The sequence below is a fragment of the Arachis hypogaea genome, chromosome 5 (genome assembly GCF_003086295.3).
Source record: "Arachis hypogaea cultivar Tifrunner chromosome 5, arahy.Tifrunner.gnm2.J5K5, whole genome shotgun sequence".
In the NCBI taxonomy this organism is placed as follows: Eukaryota; Viridiplantae; Streptophyta; class Magnoliopsida; order Fabales; family Fabaceae; genus Arachis; species Arachis hypogaea.
The window spans coordinates 11,147,464-11,174,032 of NC_092040.1; the positions used below are offsets into that span (position 1 = coordinate 11,147,464).

The window sequence follows — 26,569 nt, forward strand, 5'->3', positions numbered from 1 at the left end:
GTTGAACGCCAGTAAGGGTAGCCATCTGGGCGTTAAACGCCAGAAAGGAGCATCTTCTGGGCGTTGAACGCCAGAAAGAAGCACCTTCTGGGCGTTCAACGCCAGATTGTTAGCATCCTGGGCGTTCAGAAAAACGCCCAGTGACAAAGGACTTCCTGGCGTTCAACACCAGAAAGAAGCATCAGCTGGGCGTTGAACGCCCAGGAGAAGCAGCATTTGGGCGTTAAACGCCCAAAACATGCATCGTTTGGGCGTTTAACGCCAGGATGGTGGGGAGGAGGTAAAATTCGTTTTTCTTTATAATTTTTCTAAATTTTTATGTTTCAATTCATGATTTCTTGCATAAACATGTTTCAAAATGTCATCCTTCAATTCCAAAATTTTTAATCCTAATTTCTAAAAACACTAATTTCTAAAATCCCTTTTTCAAAAATATCAAATATATCTTAATTCATAAACCCAACTCTTTTTCCAATCCAAATCTTTTTTCAAATCTTTTTCAACTCATCATATCTTTTGGATTTCGAAATTGCCTCTCCCTCTATTCCTCTCCTGTCCTTTCTATTGCTTGAGGACAAGCAAACCTCTAAGTTTGGTGTGAGTTGCCATGATCACTGAGCTAAAACTCATCAAGATCATGGCACCTAAGGGAACAAGAAGAGCAAGGATGTGAAATGAAGGAACTAAAGCGTTAGAAGTTATTCCTTGAAGGACCAAGCACCCCACAGACTAGAGGAACATCCACTTCCCAAAAATACAGGTTGTTAAGTTCTAATTTTAAGCTTTAACTCTGTGATAGTATTTTTATAAAAATTTACCTTAGAAGTTATATAGGAGTAGTAGTAATTAGCATATCTATTTTGATTTTATTTTCAATTAAGTTATAATTTATTTTTCTCATCATCATCAAACATGAATAAAATAGTAGATTTTTAGAATAAAGAGGCAATAATTTTTTTGAGATCTTAATAAGAAAAATTCTAATTATTTATATGTGGTGGCAATACTTTTTGTCTTCTGAATGAATGCTTGAACAGTGCATATTTTTGATATTGAATTTTATGAATGTTAAAAGTGTTGGCTCCTGAAAGAATGATGAACAAGAGAAATGTTATTGATGATCTGAAAAATCATGAAAATGATTCTTGAAGCAAGAAAAAGCAGTGAAAAAGCAAAAGCTTGTGCGAAAAAAAAAGAGAGGAATAAAATAGAAAGAAAAAGAAAAAGCAAGCAGAAAAAGCCAATAGCCCTTAAAACCAAAAGGCAGGGGTAAAAAGGATCCAAGGCTTTGAGCATCAATGGATAGGAGGGCCCAAGGAAGTAATTCCAGGCCTAAGCTGCTAAATCAAGCTGTCCCTAACCATGTGCTTGTGGCATGCAGGTCCAAGTGAAAAGCTTGAGACTGAGTGGTTAAAGTCGTGATCCAAAGCAAAAAGAGTGTGCTTAAGAGCTCTGGACACCTCTAACTGGGGACTTTAGCAAAGCTGAGTCACAATCTGAAAAGGTTCACCCAGTCATGTGTCTGTGGCATTTATGTATCCGGTGGTAATACTGGAAAACAAAGTGCTTAGGGCCACGGCCAAGACTCATAAAGTAACTGTGTTCAAGAATCAACATACTACACTAGGAGAATCAATAATACTATCTGAATTCTGAGTTCCTATGGATGCCAACCATTCTGAATTTCAAAGGATAAAGTGAGATGCCAAAACTGTTCAGAAGCAAAAAGCTACTAGTCCCGCTCATCTAATTAGAATCTGAGCTTCACTTGAAACTCTGAGATATTATGGTTTCTTAATTTCTTTTCATCCTATTTTATTTATCTAGTTGCTTGAGGACAAGCAACAGTTTAAGTTTGGTGTTGTGATGAGCGGATATTTTATACGCTTTTTGGGGGTAATTTCATGTAGATTTTAGCATGTTTTAATTAGTTTTTAGTTAAATATTATTAGTTTTTAGACAAAAATCATATTTCTGGACTTTACTATGAGTTTGTGTGTTTTTCTGTGATTTCAGGTATTTTCTGACTGAAATTGAGGGAGCTGAGCAAAAATCTGAGTTAGGCTGAAAAAGGACTGCTGATGCTGTTGGATCCTGACCTCCCTGCACTCGGAATGGATTTTTTGGAGCTACAGGAGTCTAATTGGCGCGCTCTCAACGGCGTTGGAAAGTATACATTCAGGGCTTTCCAGCAATATATAATAGTCCATATTTTGCGCGAAGATAGACGACGTAACTTGGCGTTGAACGCCAAGTATATGCTGCTGTCTGGAGTTAAACGCCAGAAAAACGTCATGATCCGGAGTTGAACGCCCAAAACACGTTATAACTTGGAGTTCAACTCCAAGAAAGGCCTCAACTCGTGGATAGCTTTAGTCTCAGCCCCAGCACACACCAAGTGGGCCCCAAAAGTGGATTTCTGCACCAATTATCTTAGTTTACTCATTTTCTGTAAACCTAGGTTACTAGTTTACTATTTAAACAACTTTTAGAAACTTATCTTGTACCTCATGACATTTTCAGATCTGAATTATATGCACTTTGACGGCATGAGTCTCTAAACTCCATTGTTGGGGGTGAGGAGCTCTGCAGCGTCTCGATGATTTAATACAATTCCTTTATTTTCCATTCAAACACGCTTGTTCTTATCTAAGATGTTCATTTGCGCTTAATTATGGAGAAGGTGATGATCCGTGACACTCATCACCTTCCTCAATCCATGAACGTGTGCCTGACAACCACCCCCGTTCTACATCAGATCGAATGAGCATCTCTTAGATTCCTTAATCAGAGTCTTCGTGGTATAAGCCGGATTGATGGCGGCATTCATGAGAATCCGAAAAGTCTAAACCTTGTCTATGGTATTCCGAGTAGGATTCTGGGATTGAATGACTGTGACGAGCTTCAAACTCCTGAAGGCTGGGCGTTAGTGACAGACGCAAAAGAATCAATGGATTCTATTCCAACCTGATTGAGAACCGACAGATGATTAACCGTGCTGTGACAGAGCATAGGAACGTTTTCACTGAGAGGATGGGAAGTAGCCACTGACAACGGTGACACCCTATATAGAGCTTGCCATAGAAGGAACCTTGCGTGTGTTGAAGGATTTCAAGGAAGAGTTGAAGTTCAAAGGACAAAGCATCTCCAAAACTCCAACATATTCCCCATTACTGCACAACAAGTAACGATTTGATTCTCTCTTATTTTTCTAATAATTTTAAATACTTTGACTTCTTACAATTAAATCCAAATAATCTTATTGGCCTCCTGACTAAGATTAATAAAATAAACATAGATTGCTTCAAACCAATAATCTCCGTGGGATCGACCCTTACTCACGTAAGGTATTACTTGGACGACCCAGTGCACTTGCTGGTTAGTTGTGCGGATTAAAAATTCGTGCACCATCACACAAGGCCTTGTTGAAGGTCATGGTGCCTATGGTACAAGGTATTGAAAACTTCCCAGGATCCTGTCTCTTTTGAGGTAATTTCTGCCTAGACAAGTTATCCAGTTCTTTGGTGAGCAAAGGGGGTTCATCCTTCCAAGTCTCATTTCCAAATAACTTGTCATTTAGCTTCATGATTGCTCCAAGGTATTTAGCAACTTGCTCTTCAGTGACATACTCATCCTCTTCAGAGGAAGAATACTCATCAGAGCTCATGAATGGCAGAAGTAAGTCCAATGGAATCTCTATGGTCTCATTTTGAGCCTCAGATTCCCATGGTTCCTCATTGGGGAACTCATTGGAGGCCAGTGGGCGTCCATTGAGGTCTTCCTCAGTGGCGTTCACTGCCTCTTCCTCCTCTCCTAATTCGGCCATGTTGATGGCTTTGCACTCTCCTTTTGGATTTTCTTCTGTATTGCTTGGAAGAGTACTAGGAGGGAGTTCAGTAATTTTCTTGCTCAGCTGACCCACTTGTGCCTCCAAGTTTCTAATGGAGGACCTTGTTTCAGTCATGAAACTTTGAGTGGTTTTGATTAGATCAGAGACCATGGTTGCTAAGTCAGAGGTGTTCTGCTTAGAACTCTCTGTCTGTTGCTGAGAAGATGATGGGAAAGGCTTGCTATTGCTAAACCTGTTTCTTCCACCATTACTATTGTTGAAACCTTGTTGAGGTCTCTGTTGATCCTTCCATGAGAGATTTGGATGATTTCTCCATGAAGGATTATAGGTGTTTCCATAGGGTTCTCCCATGTAATTCACCTCTTCCATTGAAGGGTTCTCAGGATCATAAGCTTCTTCCTCAGATGAAGCCTCCTCAGTATTACCTGGTGCATTTTGTATTCCAGACAGACTTTGAGAAATCATATTGACTTGCTGAGTCAATATTTTGTTTTGAGCCAGTATGGCATTCAGAGTGTCAATCTCAAGAACTCCTTTCTTCTGATTAGTCCCATTGTTCACAGGATTCCTTTTAGAAGTGTACATGAATTGGTTATTTGCAACCATTTCAATCAGCTCTTGAGCCTCTGTAGGCGTCTTCTTCAGATGAAGAGATCCTCCAGCAGAGCTATCCAAAGACATCTTGGACAGTTCAGACAGACCATTATAGAAAATTCTTATGATGCTCCATTCAGAAAGCATGTCAGAGGGACACTTCCTGATTAATTGTTTGTATCTTTCCCAAGCTTCATAGAGGGATTCTCCTTCCTTCTGTCTGAAGGTTTGGACTTCCACTCTAAGCTTACTCAATTTTTGAGGTGGAAAGAACTTTGCCAAGAAGGCATTGACTAGCTTTTCCCAAGAGTTCAGGCTTTCTTTAGGTTGTGAGTCCAACCATATTCTAACTCTGTCTCTTACAGCAAAAGGGAATAGCATAAGTCTGTAGACCTCAGGGTCAACCCCATTAGTCTTGACAGTGTCACAGATTTGCAAGAATTCAGCTAAAAACTGATGAGGATCTTCCAATGGAAGTCCATAGAACTTGCAATTCTGTTGCATTAGAGAAACTAATTGAGGCTTAAGCTCAAAGTTGTTTGCTCCAATGGCAGGGATAGAGATGCTTCTCCCATAGAAATCGGGAGTAGGTGCAGTAAAGTCACCCAGCACCTTCCTTGCATTGTTGGCATTGTTGTTGTTTTCGGCTGCCATGTATTCTTCTTCTTTGAAGATTTCTGTTAGGTCCTCTACAGAGAGTTGTGCCTTGGCTTCTCTCAGTTTTCGCTTCAGGGTCCTTTCAGGTTCAGGATCAGCTTCAACAAGAATGCTTTTGTCCTTGCTCCTGCTCATATGAAAGAGAAGAGAACAAGAAAATGTGGAATCCTCTATGTCACAGTATAGAGATTCCTTGAGGTGTCAGAGGAAAAGAAAAGTAGAAGGCAGAAGTAGAAAATTCGAACTTATCAAAGAAGATGGAGTTCGAATTTTGCATTAAGGAATAGTGTTAGTCCATAAATAGAAGGATGTGAGAAGAAGGGAAGTAATTTTTGAAAATTAAGTAAAAGATTTTGAAAACATTTTTGAAAAACACTAATTGATTTTCGAAAATGAAAGTGGGAAAGAAATCAAGTGATTTTTGAAAAAGATTTTGAAATTAGAAATCAAAAAGATTTGATTGAAAACTATTTGAAAAAGATGTGGTTAAGAAGATATGATTGGTTTTTAAAAAGATGTGATTGAGAAGATATGATTTGAAAAACATTTTAAAAAGATTTGATTTTGAAAATTAATAACTTGGCTATCAAGAAAAGATATGATTCAAACATTAAACCTTTCTCAACAGAAAAGGCAACATACTTGAAATGTTGAATCAAATCATTAATTGATAGCAAGTATCCTTAAAAATGGAGAGAAATCAATTTTGAAAACATATGATTGAAAAGATATGATTTGAAAAAGATTTGATTTTGAAAAACTTTGAAAACTTGAAAAGAATTTAAATTAAAAACAGAATCTTCCCTCTTGTGCCATCCTGGCGTTAAACGCCCAGAATGGTGCACATTCAGGCGTTTAACGCCCAAAACTCTACCCTTTTGGGCGTTAAACGCCCAACCAGTACCCTGGCTGGCGTTTAAACGCCAGTCTGTCCTTTTTCACTGGGCGTTTTGAACGCCCAGCTTTTTCTGTGTAATTCCTCTGCAGTATGTTCTGAATCTTCAATTGTCTGTATTATTGACTTGAAAAGACACAGATAAAAAATATTTTTGGATTTTTAATAATGAGGAAAAATCAAAATGCAACTAAAATCAGATAACAGTGCATGCAAGACACCAAACTTAGCAGTTTGTATACTACTGACACTAATGAGAATGCACATGAGACACATAAACACTCAAGTCAAGAAAATTTAAAGATTAGAGTACGAAATCATCAAGAACATCTTTGAAGATCACTAAGACACATGAATGAATGCAAGAAAAACAAAAACATGCAATTGACACCAAACTTAAAATGAAACACTAGACTCAACAAGAAATTTTTGGATTTTATGATTTTCTAAATTTTTTTGGGCTTTTTCGAAAATTTAGTGGAAAAAGAAAATAAAGGTATCAAAATTCTTAATGAGAATTCCAGGAATCATGCAATGTTTAGTCTAAGACTCCGGTCCAGGAATTAGACATGGCTTCACAGCCAGCCAAGCTTTCAAAGAAAGCTTCGGTCCAAAACACTAGACATGGCCAATGGCCAGCCAAGCCTTAGCAGATCACTGCTCCAACAGCAAGATTGATAGAAATCAACAAGCTCTTGTGATGATAAGTTGAAACCTCGGTCCAATGAAATTAGACATGGCTTCACAGCCAGCCAGACTTCAACAGATCATCTTGAAACACTAGAATTCATCTTCAAGAATTCCGAAAAAAATACCTAATCTAAGCAACAAGATGAACCGTCAGTTGTTCAAACTCAACAATCCCCGGCAACGGCGCCAAAAACTTGACATGCGAAATTGTGATCAATACTTTTCACAATTCAAATAATCCCCGGTAATGAATCCAAAAACTTGGTGTTCAATACCATGGCATAAACACAACTTCGCACAACTAACCAGCAAGTGTACTGGGTCGTCCAAGTAATAAACCTTACGCGAGTAAGGGTCGATCCCACAGAGATTGTTGGTATGAAGCAAGCTATGGTCACCTTGTAAATCTCAGTCAGGCAAACTCAAATGGATATGGGTGATATACGAATAAAACATAAAGATAAGATAGAGATACTTATGTAATTCATTGGTAGGAATTTCAGATAAGCGTATGAAGATGATGTCCCTTCCGTCTCTCTGCTTTCTTACTGTCTTCATCCAATCCTTCTTACTCCTTTCCATGGCAAGCTTAAGCAAGGGTTTCACCGTTGTCAGTGGCTACCTCCCATCCTCTCAGTGGAAATGTTCAACGCACCCTGTCACGGCACGGCTATCCATCTGTCGGTTCTCAATCAGGCTGGAATAGAATCCAGTGATTCTTTTGCGTCTGTCACTAACGCCCCGCCCTCAGGAGTGTGAAGCACGTCACAGTCATTCAATCATTGAATCCTACTCAGAATACCACAGACAAGGTTAGACCTTCCGGATTCTCTTGAATGCCGCCATCAGTTCTAGCCTATACCACAAAGACTCTGATCTCACGGAATGGCTGGCTCGGTTGTCAGGCGAGCGCTCGGTTGTCAGGCGATCAACCATGCATCGTGTATCAGGAATCCAAGAGATATTCACCCAATCTAAGGTAAAACGGAGGTGGTTGTCAATCATACGTTCATAGGTGAGAATGATGATGAGTGTCACGGATCATCACATTCATCAAGTTGAAGAACAAGTGATATCTTAGAACAAGAACAAGCGGAATTGAATAGAAGAACAATAGTAATTGCATTAATACTTGAGGTACAGCAGAGCTCCACACCTTAATCTATGGTGTGTAGAAACTCCATCGTTGAAAATACATAAGAACAAGGTCTAGGCATGGCCGAATGGCCAGCCTCCCAATGATCTAAGATAGCATCAGAACAAAGATAACTACCCCGATATATCAATACAATAGTAAAAGGTCCTACTTATAGAGAACTAGTAGCCTAGGGTTTACAGAGATGTGTAAATAACATAAAAATCCACTTCCGGGCCCACTTGGTGTGTGCTTGGGCTGAGCATTGAAGCATTTTCGTGTAGAGACTCTTCTTGGAGTTAAACGCCAGCTTTGGTGCCAGTTTGGGCGTTTAACTCCCATTTTGGTGCCAGTTCCGGCGTTTAACGCTGGAAATTCTGAGGGTGACTTTGAACGCCGGTTTGGGCCATCAAATCTTGGGCAAAGTATGGACTATCATATATTGCTGGAAAGCCCAGGATGTCTACTTTCCAACGCCGTTGAGAGCGCGCCAATTGAGCTTCGGTAGCTCTAGAAAATTTACTTCGAGTGCAGGGAGGTCAGAATCCAACAGCATCTGCAGTCCTTTTCGGTCTCTGAATCAGATTTTTGCTCAGGTCCCTCAATTTCAGCCAGAAAATACCTGAAATCACAGAAAAACACACAAACTCATAGTAAAGTCTAGAAAAGTGAATTTTAACTAAAATCTAATAAAAATATACTAAAAACTAACTAGATCATACTAAAAACATACTAAAAATAATGCCAAAAAGCGTACAAATTATCCGCTCATCAGAGAGGCACAGAGAGATGCTGAGAAAATGCCCCTCTAAAATGTTTTTAGAATGGGTGCAGTTAGACATCTTTTACTATGGGCTTACAGAAAACGCTCAGATATCTCTAGACCACTCAGCTGGTGGATCTATACACATGAGAAAGACATCTGAAGAGGCTCAAGAGCTTATAGATACTGTTGCTAGAAATCAGCATCTGTACTTGAGCAGTGAGTCCTCCATGAAGGAAGAGGCTAAAGCAGTATCTACTGACCTTTGTCCTCCAGAAAAAGCTGCTGAACTCAACCAGCAATTACTTGCTCTGACAAAACAGTTAGCAGAATTTAAAGAAATGTTACAAGATACTCGGGATGCTAATAAGAATATGGAAGCACAACTTGACCAGACAAGACAACAGTTATCTAAACAAATAATAGAAGAGTGTCAAGTTGTTCAATTAAGGAGTGGAAAAACATTAAATACATCAACTCAAAGCAGCAGAAAGCCAAGGAAAGAACAGCTGACAGAGGATGAACAGAATATTACCCAAAATCCCTCTGAGGACAGTAAGAGCCCAGAGAGGAATGATTCTGGCGTCCAAACGCCAGAAAAGGGTGACAAGTTGGCGTCAAACGCCAATTCCATGTTCAACTCTGGCGTTCAAATACCAGAACAGGGTAGGAATCTGGCGTTAAATGCCAATCTAGCGTCCAATCCTGGTGTTCAAACACCAGTAAGGGATCAGACACCTACAAGTGCTGATAATGACTCCCTCAAGAAGGCGTCTCAGCCTGCTTCTGTAGGAAATAAACCTGCAGCAACCAAGGTTGAAGAATATAAAGCCAAAATACCTTATCCTCAAAAACTCCGCCAAGCGGAACAGGATAAGCAATTTGCTCGCTTTGCAGACTATCTCAGGACTCTTGAAATAAAGATTTCGTTTGCAGAAGTACTTGAGCAAATACCCTCTTATACTAAGTTCATGAAAGAAATCTTAAGCCATAAGAAGGAATGGAGAGAAACTGAAAAGTTTTTATCACTGAGGAATGCAGTGCAGTCATTCTAAAAAGCTTACTAGAGAAGCTTAAGGATCCCGGAAGCTTTATGATACCATGCACATTAGAAGGGATTTGCACCAAGACAGCTCTATGTGATTTTAGGGCAAGTATAAACCTAATCCATGCATCCACTATCAGAAAGCTTGGTTTGACCGAAGAGATCAAACCAAGCCGGATTTGTCTTCAACTTGCTGATGGCTCCATTAAATACTCATCAGGCATAATCGACGACATGATTGTCAAGGATGGGCCATTTACCTTTCCCACTAACTTTGTAGTGCTAGAAATGGAGAAGCACAAGAGTGCAACTCTCATTCTAGGAAGACCATTCCTAGCAACTGGACGCACCCTCATTGATGTCCAAAAATGGAAAGTGACCCTGAGAGTCAATGAGGATGAGTTTAAGTTGAATGCTGTCAAAGCTATGCAGTATCCAGACACACCAAAAGACTGCATGAAAGTTGATCTTATTGACTCTCTGGTAGAAGAAGTCAATATGACTGAGAGTCTCGAATCAGAGCTAGAGGACATATTTAAAGATGTTCATCTTGACCTAGAGGGACCAGAGGAATTAGAAAAACCTCTGAAAACTCCTCAATTAGAGGAAAAGTCCCCCAAATCAGAGCTCAAACCACTGCCACCATCCCTGAAATATACATTTCTGGGAGAAGACAACACTTTTTCTGTGATCATAAGCTATACCTTAAAGCCACAGGAAGAGGAAGCGCTGATTCAAGTGCTAAAGACACACAAGACAGCTCTTGGATGGTCCATAAGTGATCTTAAGAGAATTAGCCCAGTCAGATGGATGCACAAGATTCTCTTGGAGGATAATGCTAAGCCAGTGGTTCAACCACAAAGGCGGCTGAATCCAGCCATGAAGAAAGTGGTGCAGAAAGAGGTCACTAAATTACTAAAGGCTGGGATTATTTATCCAATTTCTGAGAGCCCTTGGGTGAGCCCTGTCCAAGTCATCCCCAAGAAGGGAGGCATGACAGTGGTTCATAATGAGAAAAATGAACTAGTTCCCACAAGAACAGTTACAGGGTGACATATGTGTATTGACTACAGAAGACTCAATACAGCCACCAGAAAGGATAATTTTCTTTTACCATTCATAGACCAAATGCTAGAAAGACTAGCAGGTCATGATTATTACTGCTTTTTGGATGGCAATTCAGGCTACAACCAAATTACAGTAGATCTCCAGGATCAAGAGAAAATAGCATTCACTCATCTGAAGTATTTGCCTACAGAAGGATGCCATTTGGGCTGTGTAATGCACCTGCAACCTTTCAGAGATGCATGCTCTCTATTTTCTCTGATATGGTGGAGAAATTTCTGAAAGTCTTCATAGATGACTTCTCAGTATATGGAGACTCATTCAGCTCCTGTCTTGATCACCTGACTCTTGTTCTAAAGAGGTGCCAAGAGACTAACTTGGTTTTAAACTGGGAAAATGTCACTTTATGGTGACTGAAGGGATCGTCCTTGGGCACAAGATCTCGAATAGAAGAATAGAGGTAAATCAAGCTAAGGTAGAGGTAATTGAAAAATTACAACCACCTGCCAATGTTAAGGCAATCAGAAGCTTTCTGGGGCATGCATGATTCTATAGGAGGTTTATAAAGGATTTTTTGAAAATCGCAAAACCTCTAAGTAATCTGCTAGCTGCTGACATACCATTTATATTTGACACAGAGTGTCTGCAGGCGTTTGAGACCCTGAAAGCCAGGCTGGTTACAGCACCAGTCATTTCTGCATCAAACTGGACATTACCATTCGAACTGATGTGTGATGCCAGTGATCATGCTATTGGTGCAGTATTGGGACAGAGGCATGACAAACTTCTGCATGTCATTTATTATGCCAGCTGTGTCCTGAATGATACACAGAAGAATTACACAACCACAAAAAAAGAATTACTTGCAGTGGTTTATGCCATTGACAAGTTCAGATTCTATTTGGTAGGATCAAAGGTCATTGTGTATACTGACCATGCTTCTCTTAAATATCTACTCACAAAGTAGGATTCAAAACCCAGGCTCATAAGGTGGGTGCTGCTTCTGCAAGAGTTTGATATAGAAATAAGAGACAGAAAAGGGACAGAAAACCAAGTGGCAGATCACCTGTCCCAGCTAGAACCAATAGAAGGGGTGTCCCTCCCCATCACTGAGATCTCTGAAACCATTCTGGATGAGCAACTCTTTGTCATTCAGGAAGTACCATGGTTTGCAGACATTGCAAACTATAAGGTTGCAAGGTTCATACCCAAAGAGTACAGTAGGCAGCAAACGAAAAAATTAATTTCTGATGCAAAGTACTACTTGTGGGATGAACCATATCTCTTTAAGAGATGCACAGACGGATTAATTTGTAGGTGCATAACTAGAGAAGAAGCGCAGAGGATCCTTTGGCATTGCCATGGATCACAATATGGAGGACATTTCAGAAGTGAGCGAACAGCCACAAAAGTCCTCCAATGTGGCTTCTACTTGCCTACTCTCTATAAAGGCTCCCGAGAGTTTGTACCGAACTGTGACAATTGCCAGAGAGCTGGTAATCTGCCTCATGGTTATGCCATGCCTCAGCAAGGGATCTTAGATACTGAATTGTTTGACGTATGGGGTATTGACTTCATGGGGCCTTTCCCATCTTCAAACTCAAACACTTATATTCTGGTGGCAGACTATGTATCTAAATGGATAGAGGCAATTGCAACACCCACTAGTGATACTAAAATAGTGATAAAGTTCCTCTAGAAACACATCTTCAGAAGATTTGGTATCCCCAGAGCAATAATCAGTGATGGAGGCACTCATTTCTGCAATAAACAACTTTACTCTACTATGGTCTGGTATGGAATTAGCCACAAGGTAGCAACTCCATATCATCCACAGACAAATGGACAAGCTGAGGTCTCAAATAGAGAACTAAAAAGAATCCTGGAACAGACTGTAATGGCCCGTAGAAAGGATTGGGAAAAAACCTTGGATGATGCTCTGTGGGCATACAGAACAGCATTCAAGACTCCTATAGGAACTTCTCCATACCAACTTGTGTATGGCAAAGCCTACTGGGCAACCAAATTTCTGAATCTTGATGCTAAATTAGCTGGAGAGAAAAGATTGCTCCAGTTGAATGAACTAGAAGAGTTCAGACTCAATGCTTTCGAAAATGCAAAAATTTACAAGGAGAAAGCTAAAAAGTGGCATGACAAGAAATTGTCATCCAGAGTGTTTGAACCAGGACAAAAAGTCCAATTATTTAACTCTAGACTCAGACTATTCCCTGGGAAATTAAATCCCGGTGGAAGGGGACCATATGTGATTACAGGTGTGTCACCATATGGATATGTGGAGTTTCAGGAAATTGATTCTGACAAGAGATTCATTGTTAATGGGCAAAGAGTCAAGCACTATCTTGAAAGCAATATTGAGCTAGAGTGCTCAAAACTGAGACTAGAATAACATTCAGTGAGGCCCAGCTAAAGACAATAAAGAAGCGCTTATTGGGAGGCAACCCAATTTTATTTTAATTTTATCTATATTATTTTGTTTTCTTTTAGGTTGATGATCATGTGAAGTCACAAAGACAATTACAAAAATAAAGGAAAAAATCAAAAACAGCATTGAAAACAGCATACCCTGGAGGAAAGACTTACTGGCGTTTAAACGCCAGTAAGGGTAGCGAAATGGGCATTTAAACGCCCAATCTGGCACCTTTCTGGGTGTTTAAACGCCAGAATAGGGCAATAGACTGGCGTTTAGACGCCAGAACAGGGCAACAGACTGGCATTTAGACGCTAGAATAGGGTAACAGACTGGCGTTTAGACTCCAGAACAGGAAGGAAAGTTGGCATTTAAATGCCAGAACAGGGCAGCAGACTGGCGTTTAAACGCCATAATTGCACTCTAAGGCGTTGTGAACGCCCAATTGAAGCAGGGATGAAGAATTCCTTGACCCTTCAGGATCTGTGGACCCCACAGGATCCCCACCAACCTCAACCCACTCTCTCTCATCTTCACACCTTTATACAACACTCTTCCCCAAATATCCTTCACCAATCACCTCCATATCTCCTCCCCAAATACCCTCCATCTCTTCCATTTTCTTCTTCCCCTTTTTTCTTTCTTCTTTTGCTCGAGGACGAGCAAACCTTTTAAGTTTGGTGTAGTAAAAGCATTGCTTTTTTGTTTTTTCATAACCATTTATGGCACCTAAGGCCGGAGAAACCTCTAGAAAGAGGAAAGGGAAGACAAAAGATTCCACCTCTGAGTCATGGAAGATTGAGAGATTTATCTCAAGGGTCCATAGCTCAATAGTAGAGCATTTGACTGCACAACAAGAGAGCCCACTCATGGACCTCAACAAGAGCATGAGGAATTCCCTCATCAAGAAATCCCTAAGATACCTCAAGGCATACATTTTCCTCCACACAACTATTGGGATCAATTTAGGGTGGAACACCAAGAGCACTCTATCATTCTCCATGAGATTAGTGAAGATCAAAGAGCTATGAGGGAGGAGCAACAAAGGCAAGGAAGAGACATAGAGGAGCTCAAGAGCACCATTGGTTCTTCAAGAGGAGGAAGACGCCACCCTCACTAAGGTTGACTCATTCCTTAATCTCCTTGTCTATTTATTTTTCTGTTTTTCGACTTTATGCTATATGTTCTATCTATGTTTGTGTCTTCAATATATGATCATTAGTGTCTAGTGTCTGTATCTTAAAGCTATGAATAATTCCAGGAATTCTTCACCTCTCTTAAATGAAAAATGTGCTTAATTACAAAAGAACAAGAAGTACTTGGATTTCAAATTTTATCTTGAAACTAGTTTAATTATTTTGATGTGGTGGCAATACTTTTTGTTCTCTGAATGAATGCTTGAACAGTGCATATTTTTATCTTGTTGTTTATGAATGTTAAAGTTGTTGGCTCTTGAAAGAATGATGAACAAAGAGAAATGTTATTGATAATCTGAAAAATCATGAAATTGGTTCTTGAAGCAAGAAAAAGCAGGGGAAAATATGAAGAAAAAAAGAGAGAAAAAAGAAAAAAATTGGCGAATGAAAAAAAGGAAAAAGAAAAAGCAAGCAGAAAAAGCCAATAGCCCTTTAAACCAAAAGGCAAGGGCAAAAAGAATCCAAGGCTTTGAGCATTAATGGATAGGAGGCCCCAAGGAAATAAAATTCAGGCCTAAGTGGCTAAATCAAGCTGTCCGTAACCATGTGCTTATGGCATGCAGGTCCAAGTGAAAAGTTTGAGACTAAGTGGTTAAAGTCGTGATCCAAAGCAAAAAAGTGTGCTTAAGAACTCTGGACACCTCTAACTGGGGACTTTAGCAAAGCTGAGTCACAATCTGAAAAGGTTTACCCAGTTATGTGTCTGTGGCATTTATGTATCCGGTGGTAATACTGGAAAACAAAGTGCTTGGGGTCACGGCCAAGACTCATAAAGTAGATGTGTTCAAGAATCAACGCACTGAACTAGGAGAATCAATAACACTATCTAAAATTCTGAGTTCCAATAGATGCCAATCATTCTGAATTTCAAAAGAAAAAGTGAGATGCCAAAACTGTTTAGAAGCAAAAAGCTACAAGCCCCACTCATCTAATTAGGACTAAGTTTCATTGATATTGTGGGATCCATTGTATATTCCCTTCTTTTTATCCTATTTTGTTTTCAGTTGCTTGGGGACAAGCAACAATTTAAGTTTTGTGTTGTGATGAGCAGATAATTTATACGCTTTTTGACACTGTTTTTATATAGTTTTTAGTATGATTTAGTTAGTTTTTTAGTATATTTTTATTAGTTTTTAAGCAAAATTCACATTTCTGGACTTTACTATGAGTTTGTGTGTTTTTTTGTGATTTCAGGTATTTTCTGGTTGAAATTGAGGGACCTGAGCAAAAATCTGATTCAGAGGCTGATAAAAGACTGCAGTGTTGTTGGATTCTGACCTCCCTGCACTCGAAGTGGATTTTCTAGAGTTACAGAACTTCAAATGGCGCGCTTCTAATTGTGTTGGAAAGTAGTCATCCAGGGCTTTCCATCAATATATAATAGTTCACACTTTGAGCGATTTTTGACGACATAAATTTCCGTCAAAATGCCAGCTCTCTACCTTTTTTGGCGTCAAAACGCTAGAACTAGAATAAAAGCTGGAGTTAAATGCCAAATTTGGCACCAAAGCTGGCGTTTAACTCCAGGAACAGCCTATGCACGTGAAAGCTTCAATGCTCAGCCCAATCACACATCAAGTGGGCCCAAGAAGTGGATTTTTGCACTACCTATCTTAGTTTACTCATTTTCTGTAAACCTAGGTTACTAGTTGAGTATAAAAACTACCTTTAGAGATTTATTTTGTACCTTATGACATTTTACATCTGATTTTGTATCTTCTACGGCATGAGTCTCTAAACCCCATGGTTGGGGGTAAGGAGCTCTGCTGTATCTCGATGGATTAATACAATTACCACTGTTTTCTATTCAATCACGCTTGCTTCCATTCTAAGATATTCATTCGCACTTAAACATGATGAATGTGATGATCCGTGACACTCATCACCATTCTCAACCTATGAACGCGTTCCTGACAACCACCTCTGTTCTATCTTAGATTGAATGTTCATCTCTTAGCCTGCATTTCGAAAGATCGGAGTCTTCGTGGTATAAGCTTGGATTATTGGCGGCCATTTCTGGGATCCAAAAAGTCTAAACTTTGTCTGAGGTATTTCGAGTAGGATCTGGAAAGAGATGACTGTGATGAGCTTCAAACTCACGAGTGTTGGGCTTAGTGATAGACGCAAAAGGATCACTTGATTCTATTCGAACATGATCGAGAACCGACAGATGATTATCCGTGCGGTGATAGCGCATTTTGGACCATTTTCCCTGAGAGGATGGGAAGTAGCCATTGACAACAGTGACACCCTACACACAGCTTGCCATGGAAGGAGTCTTGCGTGCGTGAAGAAGAAGACAGTAGGAAAGTAGAGATTCAGATGACAAAGAATCTCCAAAACTCCAACCTGTTCTCCATTATTGAGTCACAAGTACCTTTTATTTCATGCTCTTTTATTTTATTACAAACGAAACCCTTTTCATTGATAATCTCCTGACTAAGAGTTACAAGGTAACCATAGCTTGCTTCAAGCCGACAATCTCCGTGGGATCGACCCTTACTCACGTAAGGTATTACTTGGATGACCCAGTGCACTTGCTGGTTAGTTGTGTGATAAACCCCATTTTGACGGTTTATCTTACATTGATTTTAAGAGATTTTAATACCTTCTACCCTCATTTATCCATTGAATTAGCATAGTTTTGTGATTGTCTCCTTATTTGTGCTTAGATGTGAAAACATGCTTTTTAGGACTCAAAATAGCTAAATCTAATTCTCCTTGATTCCATTAGATGTCTTGATATGTTTGTTAGGGATTTCAGATTGAAAAGACTAGGAATGGATCAAAGGAGTGAAGAGGGAAAGCATGCAAAGTGGAGAAATCATGAAAAGTCAAAGAAGTTGAACTCGCCCATGGACGCGCACGCGCACCTGGCGCTTGCGCGCACCTTGTGAATCACCCATGGACGCGTACGCGTGCTGTGCGCGTACGCGTCGGTGCTGGTTTATGATTTTTTAATGAAAACGTGACCAACGAATTCTCAAGGGTTGTGGGGCCCAATCTCAACCAACTTTGGCGCCAAAGATGCTATTTAAAGCCAAGGATTGAAGAGCAAAGGGACATTAGTTCATTTTTCACTCATTAGGATTAGTTTAGAATTAGTTTCTAGAGAGACAAGCTCTCACTTCTCTCTAGAATTAGGATTAGGATTAGGCTTAGTTCTTAGATCTAGGTTTTCATTCATTCATTCTTCTACTTCTACTTCTCAATTCCTTGTTGTTAGATTCATTCTTCTTCTATTCTTTTGTTGTAATTTCCTTTATGTTGTTCTTGTGTTTTTGTTGTAGATCTACTTTTGTTTCTTCTACTTTCTTTCAATTCAATAAGAGGTAATTCATGTAGATCTTGTTTTCTTTAATTGTTGTTGTTAATTCTTTACATTTGATTGTTGTTAGAATTAATTCTTGTTGTCAATTTACTATGCTTTCCTTTTATGCCTTCCAAGTGTTTGATGAAATGCTTGGTTGGATTTTAGAGTAGAATTTTATACTCTTGGCTTGGAAAGGTAACTTAGGAACTCTTGAGTTACTAATGTCCAAGTAATTGATGATTGGGAGCCATTAACTCTAGTTCTCACTAATTGAATTGGTGGAGAGTTAAGACTTATGGACTAGGATTGATATAGCTCATTTGACTTTCCTTTACTACTAGTTAGAAGATGATTTAATGGGATTAATCCTTGCCAATTCTCATATTGTGGTTAGTAATTAGGATAGAGATCCTTGACCACCAACCCTTGCCAAGACCTTTTTAGGCCTTAGTTTACTTTCTTGCCATTTATCTTTCATGCTTCTTATCAAAACCCCAAAACAACTCAAACCAATAACAAGACACTTTATTGTAATTCCTAGGAAGAACGACTCGAGGTTTCAATACTTCGGTTTATAAATTTTAGGGGTTTGTACTAGTGACAAACAACTTTTTGTATGAAAGGATTATTGTTTGGTTTAGAAACTATAGTTTACAACGAGATTTCATTAGTGAAATTCTAAACCGTCAAAAATCCAATCATCATTGTGCGGAATTGCAAGTGTGATTACAATTTCGTGCACCAAGTTTTTGGCGCCATTGCCGGAGATTGTTCGAGTTTGGACAACTGACGGTCTATCTTGTTTCTTAGATTAGGAAAATTTTGTCTCTTGGGTTAGAGTCTTTTATTTTCTTTTCAAAAATTTTTCAAAAAAATTATTATATTTCTTTTAGATTCTTCTATTCGAGTATAGTTGCATGTTTTAAGTTTGGTGTTCCTTGGTGTTTTTCCTCAAATTTTCGAAAGTTTTTCATTAAATTAGTCATCAATTTTCAAAATTAAATTTTTTTAAATTGTTTTTCAATCATATCTTTTCAATCATATCTTTTTTTTACTTTCCAATTTTTTTCATTATTATTATTTCGAAAAATAAATATATATATATATATAATAAAATAAATAAAATAAATCCACATCATCTCCCTTTCTCCATCATGGAACTAAGTGGAAATGAACAGTCCAAAAGGACTTTGGGGTCATATGCTAACCCCGCTACTGCTTCATATGGGAGTAGTATCTGTATACCCTCCATCAGAGTTAGTAGTTTTGAGTTAAATCCTCACCTCATTATTATGGTGCAGTAAAATTGCCAGTATTCTGGTCTTCCACAGGAAGAACCTACTGAGTTTCTGGCACTGTTCTTACAAATTACTGACACAGTACATGATAAAGAAGTAGACCAGGATGTCTTCAGATTATTACTGTTTCTATTTGCTGTAAAAGACCAAGCTAAGAGGTGGTTAAATAATCAACCTAAGGCCAGCATAAGGACATAGAAACAGCTGTCAAAAAAATTTCTGAATCAATATTTCCCTCCAAAGAAAATGGCACAGCTAAGACTGGACATCCAAGGCTTTAAACAAGAGGATAATGAATCCTTTTACAATGCCTGGGAGAGGTATAGAGAGATGCTAAGAAAATGCCCCTCTAAAATGTTTTTAGAATGGGTGCAGTTAGACATCTTTTACTATGGGCTTACAGAAAAAGCTCAGATATCTCTAGACCACTCAGCTGGTGGATCTATACACATGAGAAAGACATCTGAAGAGGCTCAAGAGCTTATAGATACTGTTGCTAGAAATCAGCATCTGTACTTGAGCAGTGAGTCCTCCATGAAGGAAGAGGCTAAAGCAGTATCTACTGACCTTTGTCCTCCAGAAAACGTTGCTGAACTCAACCAGCAATTACTTGCTCTGACAAAACAGTTAGTAGAATTTAAAGAAATGTTACAAGATACTCGGGATGCTAATAAGAATATGGAAGCACAACTTGACCAGACAAGACAACAGTTATCTAAACAAATAATAGAAGAGTGTCAAGTTGTTCAATTAAGGAGTGGAAAAACATTAAATACATCAACTCAAAGCAGCAGAAAGCCAAGGAAAGAACAGCTGACAGAGGATGAATAGAATATTACCCAAAATCCCTCTGAGGACAGTAAGAGCCCAGAGAGGAATGATTCTGGCGTCCAAACGCCAGAAAAGGGTGACAAGTTGGCGTCAAACGCCAATTCCATGTTCAACTCTGGCGTTCAAATACCAGAACAGGGTAGGAATCTGGCGTTAAATGCCAATCTAGCGTCCAATCCTGGTGTTCAAACACCAGTAAGGGATCAGACACCTACAAGTGCTGATAATGACTCCCTCATGAAGGCGTCTCAGCCTGCTTCTGTAGGAAATAAACCTGCAGTAACCAAGGTTGAAGAATATAAAGCCAAAATACCTTATCCTCAAAAACTCTGCCAAGTGGAACAGGATAAGCAATTTGCTCGCTTTGCAGACTATCTCAGGACTCTTGAAATAAAGATTCCGTTTGCAGAAGCACTTGAGCAAATACCCTCTTATACTAAGTTCATGAAAGAAATCTTAAGCCATAAGAAGGATTAGAGAGAAACTAAAAAAGTTTTTCACACTGAGGAATGCAGTGCAGTCATTCTAAAAAGCTTACCAGAGAAGTTTAAAGATCCCGGAAGCTTTATGATACCATGCACATTAGAAGGGATTTGCACCAAGATAGCTCTATGTGATCTTGGGGCAAGTATAAACCTAATCGCTGCATCCACTATCAGAAAGCTTGGTTTGACCGAAGAGATCACACCAACCCGGATCTATCTTCAACTTGCTGATGGCTCCATTAAATACCTATCAGGCATAATCGAGGACATGATTGTCAAGGTTGGGCCATTTGCCTTTCCCACTAACTTTGTAGTGCTGGAAATGGAGGAGCACAAGAGTGCAACTCTCAATCTAGGAAGACAATTCCTAGCAACTGGACGCACCCTCATTGATGTCAAAAAAGGAAAAGTGACCCTGAGAGTCAATGAGGATGAGTTTAAGTTAAATGCTATCAAAGTTATACAGTATCCAGACACACCAAAAGACTGCATGAAAGTGGATCTTATTGACTCTCTGGTAGAAGAAGTCAATATGACTGAGAGTCTCGAATCAGAGCTAGAGAACATATTTAAATATGTTCAGCCTGACCTAGAGGGGCCAGAGGAATTAGAAGAACCTCTGAAAACTCCTCAATTAGAGGAAAAGTCCCCCAAACCAGACCTCAAACCACTGCCACCATCCCTGAAATATGCATTTCTGGGAGAAGACAACACTTTTTCTATGATCATAAGCTATACCTTAAAGCCACAGGAAGATGAAGCGCTGATTCAAGTGCTAAAGACACACAAGACAGCTCTTGGGTGGTCCATAAGTGATCTTAAGGGCATTAGCCCAGCCAGATGTATGCACAAGATTCTCTTGGAGGATAATGCTAAACCAGTGGTTCAACCACAAAGGCGGCTGAATCCAGCCATGAAGGAAGTGGTGCAGAAAGAGGTCACTAAATTACTAGAGGCTGGGATTATTTATCCAATTTCTGATAGCCCCTGGGTGAGCCCTGTCCAAGTCATCCCCAAGAAGGGAGGCATGATAGTGGTTCATAATGAGAAAAATGAACTAGTTCCCACAAGAATAATTACAGGGTGGCGTATGTGTATTGACTACAGAAGACTCAATACAGCCACCAGAAAGGATCATTTTCCTTTACCATTCATAGACCAAATGCTAGAAAGACTAGCAGGTCATGATTATTACTACTTTTTGGATGGCTATTCAGGCTACAACTAAATTGCAGTAGATCCCCAGGATCAAGAGAAAACAACATTCACATGCCCATATGGAGTATTTGCCTACAGAAGGATGCCATTTGGGCTATGTAATGCACCTGCAACCTTTCAGAGATGCATGCTCTCTATTTTCTCTGATATGGTGGAGAAATTTCTGAAAGTCTTCATGGATGACTTCTCAGTATATGGAGACTCATTCAGCTCATGTCTTGATCACCTGACTCTTGTTCTAAAGAGGTGCCAAGAGACTAACCTGGTTTTGAACTGGAAAAAATATCACTTTATGGTGACTAAAGGGATCGTCCTTGGGCACAAGATCTCGAATAGAGGAATAGAGGTAGATCAAGCTAAGGTATAGGTAATTGAAAAATTACCAGCACCTGCCAATGTTAAGGCAATCAGAAGCTTTCTAGGGCATGCAGGATTCTATAGGAGGTTTATAAAGGATTTTTCAAAAATTGCAAAACCTCTAAGTAATCTGCTAGCTGCTGACTCGCCATTTATATTTGACACAGAGTGTGTGTAGGCGTTTGAGACCCTAAAAGCCAAGCTAGTTACAGCACCAGTCATTTCTGCACCAAACTGGACATTACCATTCGAACTTGATGTGTGATGCTAGGATCATGCTATTGGTGTAGTATTGGGACAGAGGCATGACAAACTTCTGCATGTCATTTATTATGCCAACCGTGTCCTGAATGATGCATAGAAGAATTACACAACCACAGAAAGGAATTGCTTACAGTGGTTTATGCCATTGACAAGTTCAGATCCTATTTGGTAGGATCAAAGGTGATTGTGTATACTGACCATGCTGCTCTTAAATATCTACTCACAAAGCAGGATTCAAAACCCAGGCTCATAAGGTGGGTGCTGCTTCTACAAGAGTTTGATATAGAATTAAGAGACAGAAAAAGGACAGAAAACCAAGTGGCAGATCATCTATCCCGGATAGAACCAGTAGAAGGGGCGTCCTTCCCTATCACTGAGATCTCTGAAACCATTCCGGATGAGCAACTCTTTGCCATTCAGGAAGTACCATGGTTTGCAGACATTGCAAACTATAAGGCTGCAAGGTTCATACCCAAAGAGTACAACAGGCAGCAAATAAAAAAATTAATTTCTGATGCAAAGTACTACTTGTGGGATGAACCATATCTCTTTAAGAGACGCGCAGACGGATTAATCCATAAGTGCATACCTAGAGAAGAAGCGCAGAGGATCCTTTGGCATTGCCATGGATCACAATATGGAGGATATTTCAGAAGTAAGTGAATAGCCACAAAAAGTCCTCCAATGTGGCTTCTACTGGCCTACTCTCTATAAAGACTCCCGAGCGTTTGTACGAAACTGTGACAATTGCCAGAGAGCTGGTAATCTGCCTCATGATTACGTCATGCCTCAGCAAGGGATCTTAGAGATTGAATTGTTTGACGTATGGGGTATTGACTTCATGGGGCCTTTCCCACCTTCATACTCAAACATTTATATTCTGGTGGCAGTAGACTATGTATCTAAATGGGTAGAGGCAATTGCAACACCCACTAGTGATACTAAAACAGTGATAAAGTTCCTCTAGAAATACATCTTCAATAGATTTGGTGTCCCCAAAGCAATAATCAGTGATGGAGGTACTCATTTCTGCAATAAACAGCTTTACTCTGCTATGGTCTGGTATGGAATTAGCCACAAGGTAGCAACTCCATATCATTCACAGACAAATGGGCAAGTTGAGGCCTCGAATAAAGAACTAAAAAGAATTCTGGAACGGACTGTAATGGCCCATAGAAAGGATTGGGCAAAAAGCTTGGATGATGCTCTGTGGGCATACAGAACAGCATTCAAGACTCCTATAGGAACTTCTCCATACCAACTTGTGTATGGCAAAGCCTGTCATTTGCCTGTGGAACTGGAACACAAAGCCTACTGGGCAACCAGATTCCTAAACCTTGATGCTAAATTAGCTGGAGAGAAAAGATTGCTCTAGTTGAATGAACTAGAAGAGTTCAGACTCAATGCTTTTGAAAATGCAAAAATTTACAAGAAGAAAGCTAAAAAGTGGCATGACAAGAAATTGTCATCCAGAGTGTTTAAACCGGGACAAAAAGTCCTATTATTTAACTCTAGACTCAGACTATTCCCTGGGAAATTAAAATCCCGGTGGAGGGGACCATATGTGATTACAAGTGTGTCACCATATGGATATGTGGAGTTTCAGGATATTGATTCTGACAAGAGATTCATTATTAATGGGCAAAGAGTCAAGCACTATCTTGAAAGCAATATTGAGCAGGAGTGCTCAAAACTGATACTAGAATAACATTCAGTGAGGTCCAGCTAAAGACAATAAAAAAGCGCTTATTGGGAGGCAACCCAATTTTATTTTAATTCTATCTATATTATTTTGTTTTCTTTTAGGCAACCAGAATAGGGTAATAGACTGGCGTTTAGACGCCAGATCAGGAAGGAAAGCTGGCGTTTAAATGCCAGAACAGGGCAGCAGACTGGCGTTTAAATGCCAGTATTGCACTCTAAGGCGTTGTGAACGCCCAATTGGAGCAGGGATGAAGAATTCCTTGACCCTTCAGGATCTGTGGACCCTACAGGATCCCCACCAACCTTAACTCACTCTCTCTCATCTTCACACCTTTCTACAACACTCTTCTCCAAATACCCTTCACCAATCACCTCCATATCTCTCCTCCCCAAATACCTTCCATCTCCTCCATTTTGTTATTTCCCTTCTTTCTTTCTTCTTTTGCTCGAGGACGAGCAAACCTTTTAAGTTTGGTGTGGTAAAAGCATTGCTTTTTTGTTTTTCCATAACCATTTATGGCACCTAAGGCCGGAGAAACCTCTAGAAAGAGAAAAGGAAAGACAAAAGCTTCCACCTCCGAGTCATGGGAGATGGAGAAATTCATCTCAAGGGTCCATAGCTCAGTAGTAGAGCATTTGACTGCACAACAAGAGAGCCCACTCATGGACCTCAACAAGAGCATGAGGAATTCCCTCATCAAGAAATCCCTGAAAATAAAATTGATAACCTGAGTAAGCTTTAGCTATATCAAAAATTAAGCTCTCATAACGAGCCTGCTGGATGTTTGTCATGATCTGGTTTGTAATATCATCCATTTTGATTAATTTATGGACGTTATCCCCCGCCGCCAAGTAAATTTCCATTCTATTCTGAATTTAGATTTGAATCGGCCTATGTTAAGTAAGGGAGGAAGTAACTATTTGAAGTGGTGTATGGTAAGAGGACTAACAGGGGGGAGCGCATATCTCAAGGGATACATTTTCCTCCACACAACTATTGGGACCAATTTAGGGTGGAACACCAAGAGCACACCATCATTCTCCATGAGATTAGAGAAGATCAAAGAGCTATGAGGGAGGAGCAACAAAGGCAAGGAAGTGACATAGAGGAGCTCAAGAGCACCATTGGTTCTTCAAGAGGAGGAAGACGTCACCCTCACTAAGGTGGACTCATTCCTTAATCTCCTTGTCTATTTATTTTTCTATTTTTCGACTTTATGCTGTATGTTCTATCTATGTTTGTGTCTTCACTATATGATCATTAGTGTCTAGTGTCTGTGTCTTAAAGCTATGAATAATTCCAGGAATTCTTCACTTCTCTTAAATGAAAAATGTGCTTAATTATAAAAGAACAAGAAGTATTTGGATTTCAAATTTTAGAGAAAAGGACAAATTAGTCCCTGACTTTTTACCCCGGGGACATTTTAGTCTCTGACCATTGAAAAATACTTTTAAGTCCCTGACATTCTTAAAAGTTGGACGGATCAGTCCCTCCGTCCCTAAGCCACCGTCAGACCCAATGGAAAAGGCTGACGTGGCTCTCCCCTCTGCTTACCTGGCATCACAGCTTCCCACGTGGCACATTAGTGGGATGGAGCTTTTGAAAAATGGACATATAAGTCCCTGTTGCTCAAAACGACGTCATTTTATGTGCTACCCTAATCCTCACCTTCTTCAATGACACTGAACCTTGTTCTTCTGATGGCAATGGTGGCCACCAACATCCTCTCACTCTATCACCTCTCTTCAACTCTCCAATCGCCAAAATCACCCCCTCTCTCGCCGCCGCTAGCTACTTCTCCCGAACCGTGCCGCACAAACCCTCATCCCCTCTCCCTCAATCCCTTTCACTTCTTCACTCCCCAATTTCTCTGTAATTTGGGACCATTACCCTTGCAAATCCTTCGATTGTTTCCACTGCCAAAACCCTAACCTAGGCTTCAACCCTTCCTTTGATTCGTCCAAGTTCACAACCTACAAGACCAACCTCGATCTCCCGATCTCGCAGCTCTTCCAGATCGCCAAGTCCACAAAGTCAGTCATCCGGCTGGGCTTCGATGTCGGTGGCGGCATTGGGTCATTTGCCGCCACGACGAAACTCCGCGACGTGACAGTTGTGACGACGACTATGCGCATGGGTGTGCCATACAGCAAGGCGGTGGCGCTAAGGGGGCTTGTGCCACTTCACGTGCCGCTGCAGCAGCGGCTACCGGTGTTCGACGGAGTGGTCGACCTTGTGCGGTGCGGGTGTGTCGTGAACCGGTGGATTCCAGTAATGATGATGGAGTTCTTGCTGTTTGATGTGGATAGGATTTTGAGAGGTGGAGGGTACTTGTGAATTGACAGATTCTTCAACAAAGGGGTGGACTTTGAAAAGCTGTATGCGCCGTTGATTAGGAAATTAGGTTACAAGAAGGTGAAGTAGGCCAATGGGAATAAGACTGATGCTAGTGATTTTTTTTTGTGCCTGTAAGCTACATTGTGAATTTTGGCTGTGTACCTAAATTAAAAAAAATTTATGATCCACAAGTTATTCGAGTGAGTTGCAGCTGAGGCATATTTTTTATTCTCAGGGGAAAAAATTGGTTTTTGTTGTTGATCACAGGGAACTAAATCTTGTATCTTTGGTGCATTTGAATACCATAGAATGAGCATATACCAGGGTGAAAAAAATGCAGGCTGAGGCACAAATCTCGGTTATTCCGGATACTAACCTTAACCCGGAGAATGCTGTTTCAATCCAAAATGGGGATCCTGTTGTTTCTTCATCTCTTTCAAATG

At 40.0% G+C, this 26,569-nt stretch overlaps 1 pseudogene; it reads left to right on the forward strand.

Moving 5' to 3' along the window:
* LOC112803261 (probable methyltransferase At1g29790) overlaps positions 1-26,261 on the forward strand; it is a 43,151-nt pseudogene extending 16,890 nt beyond the window's left edge.
* Positions 26,262-26,569: the final 308 nt, after the last annotated feature.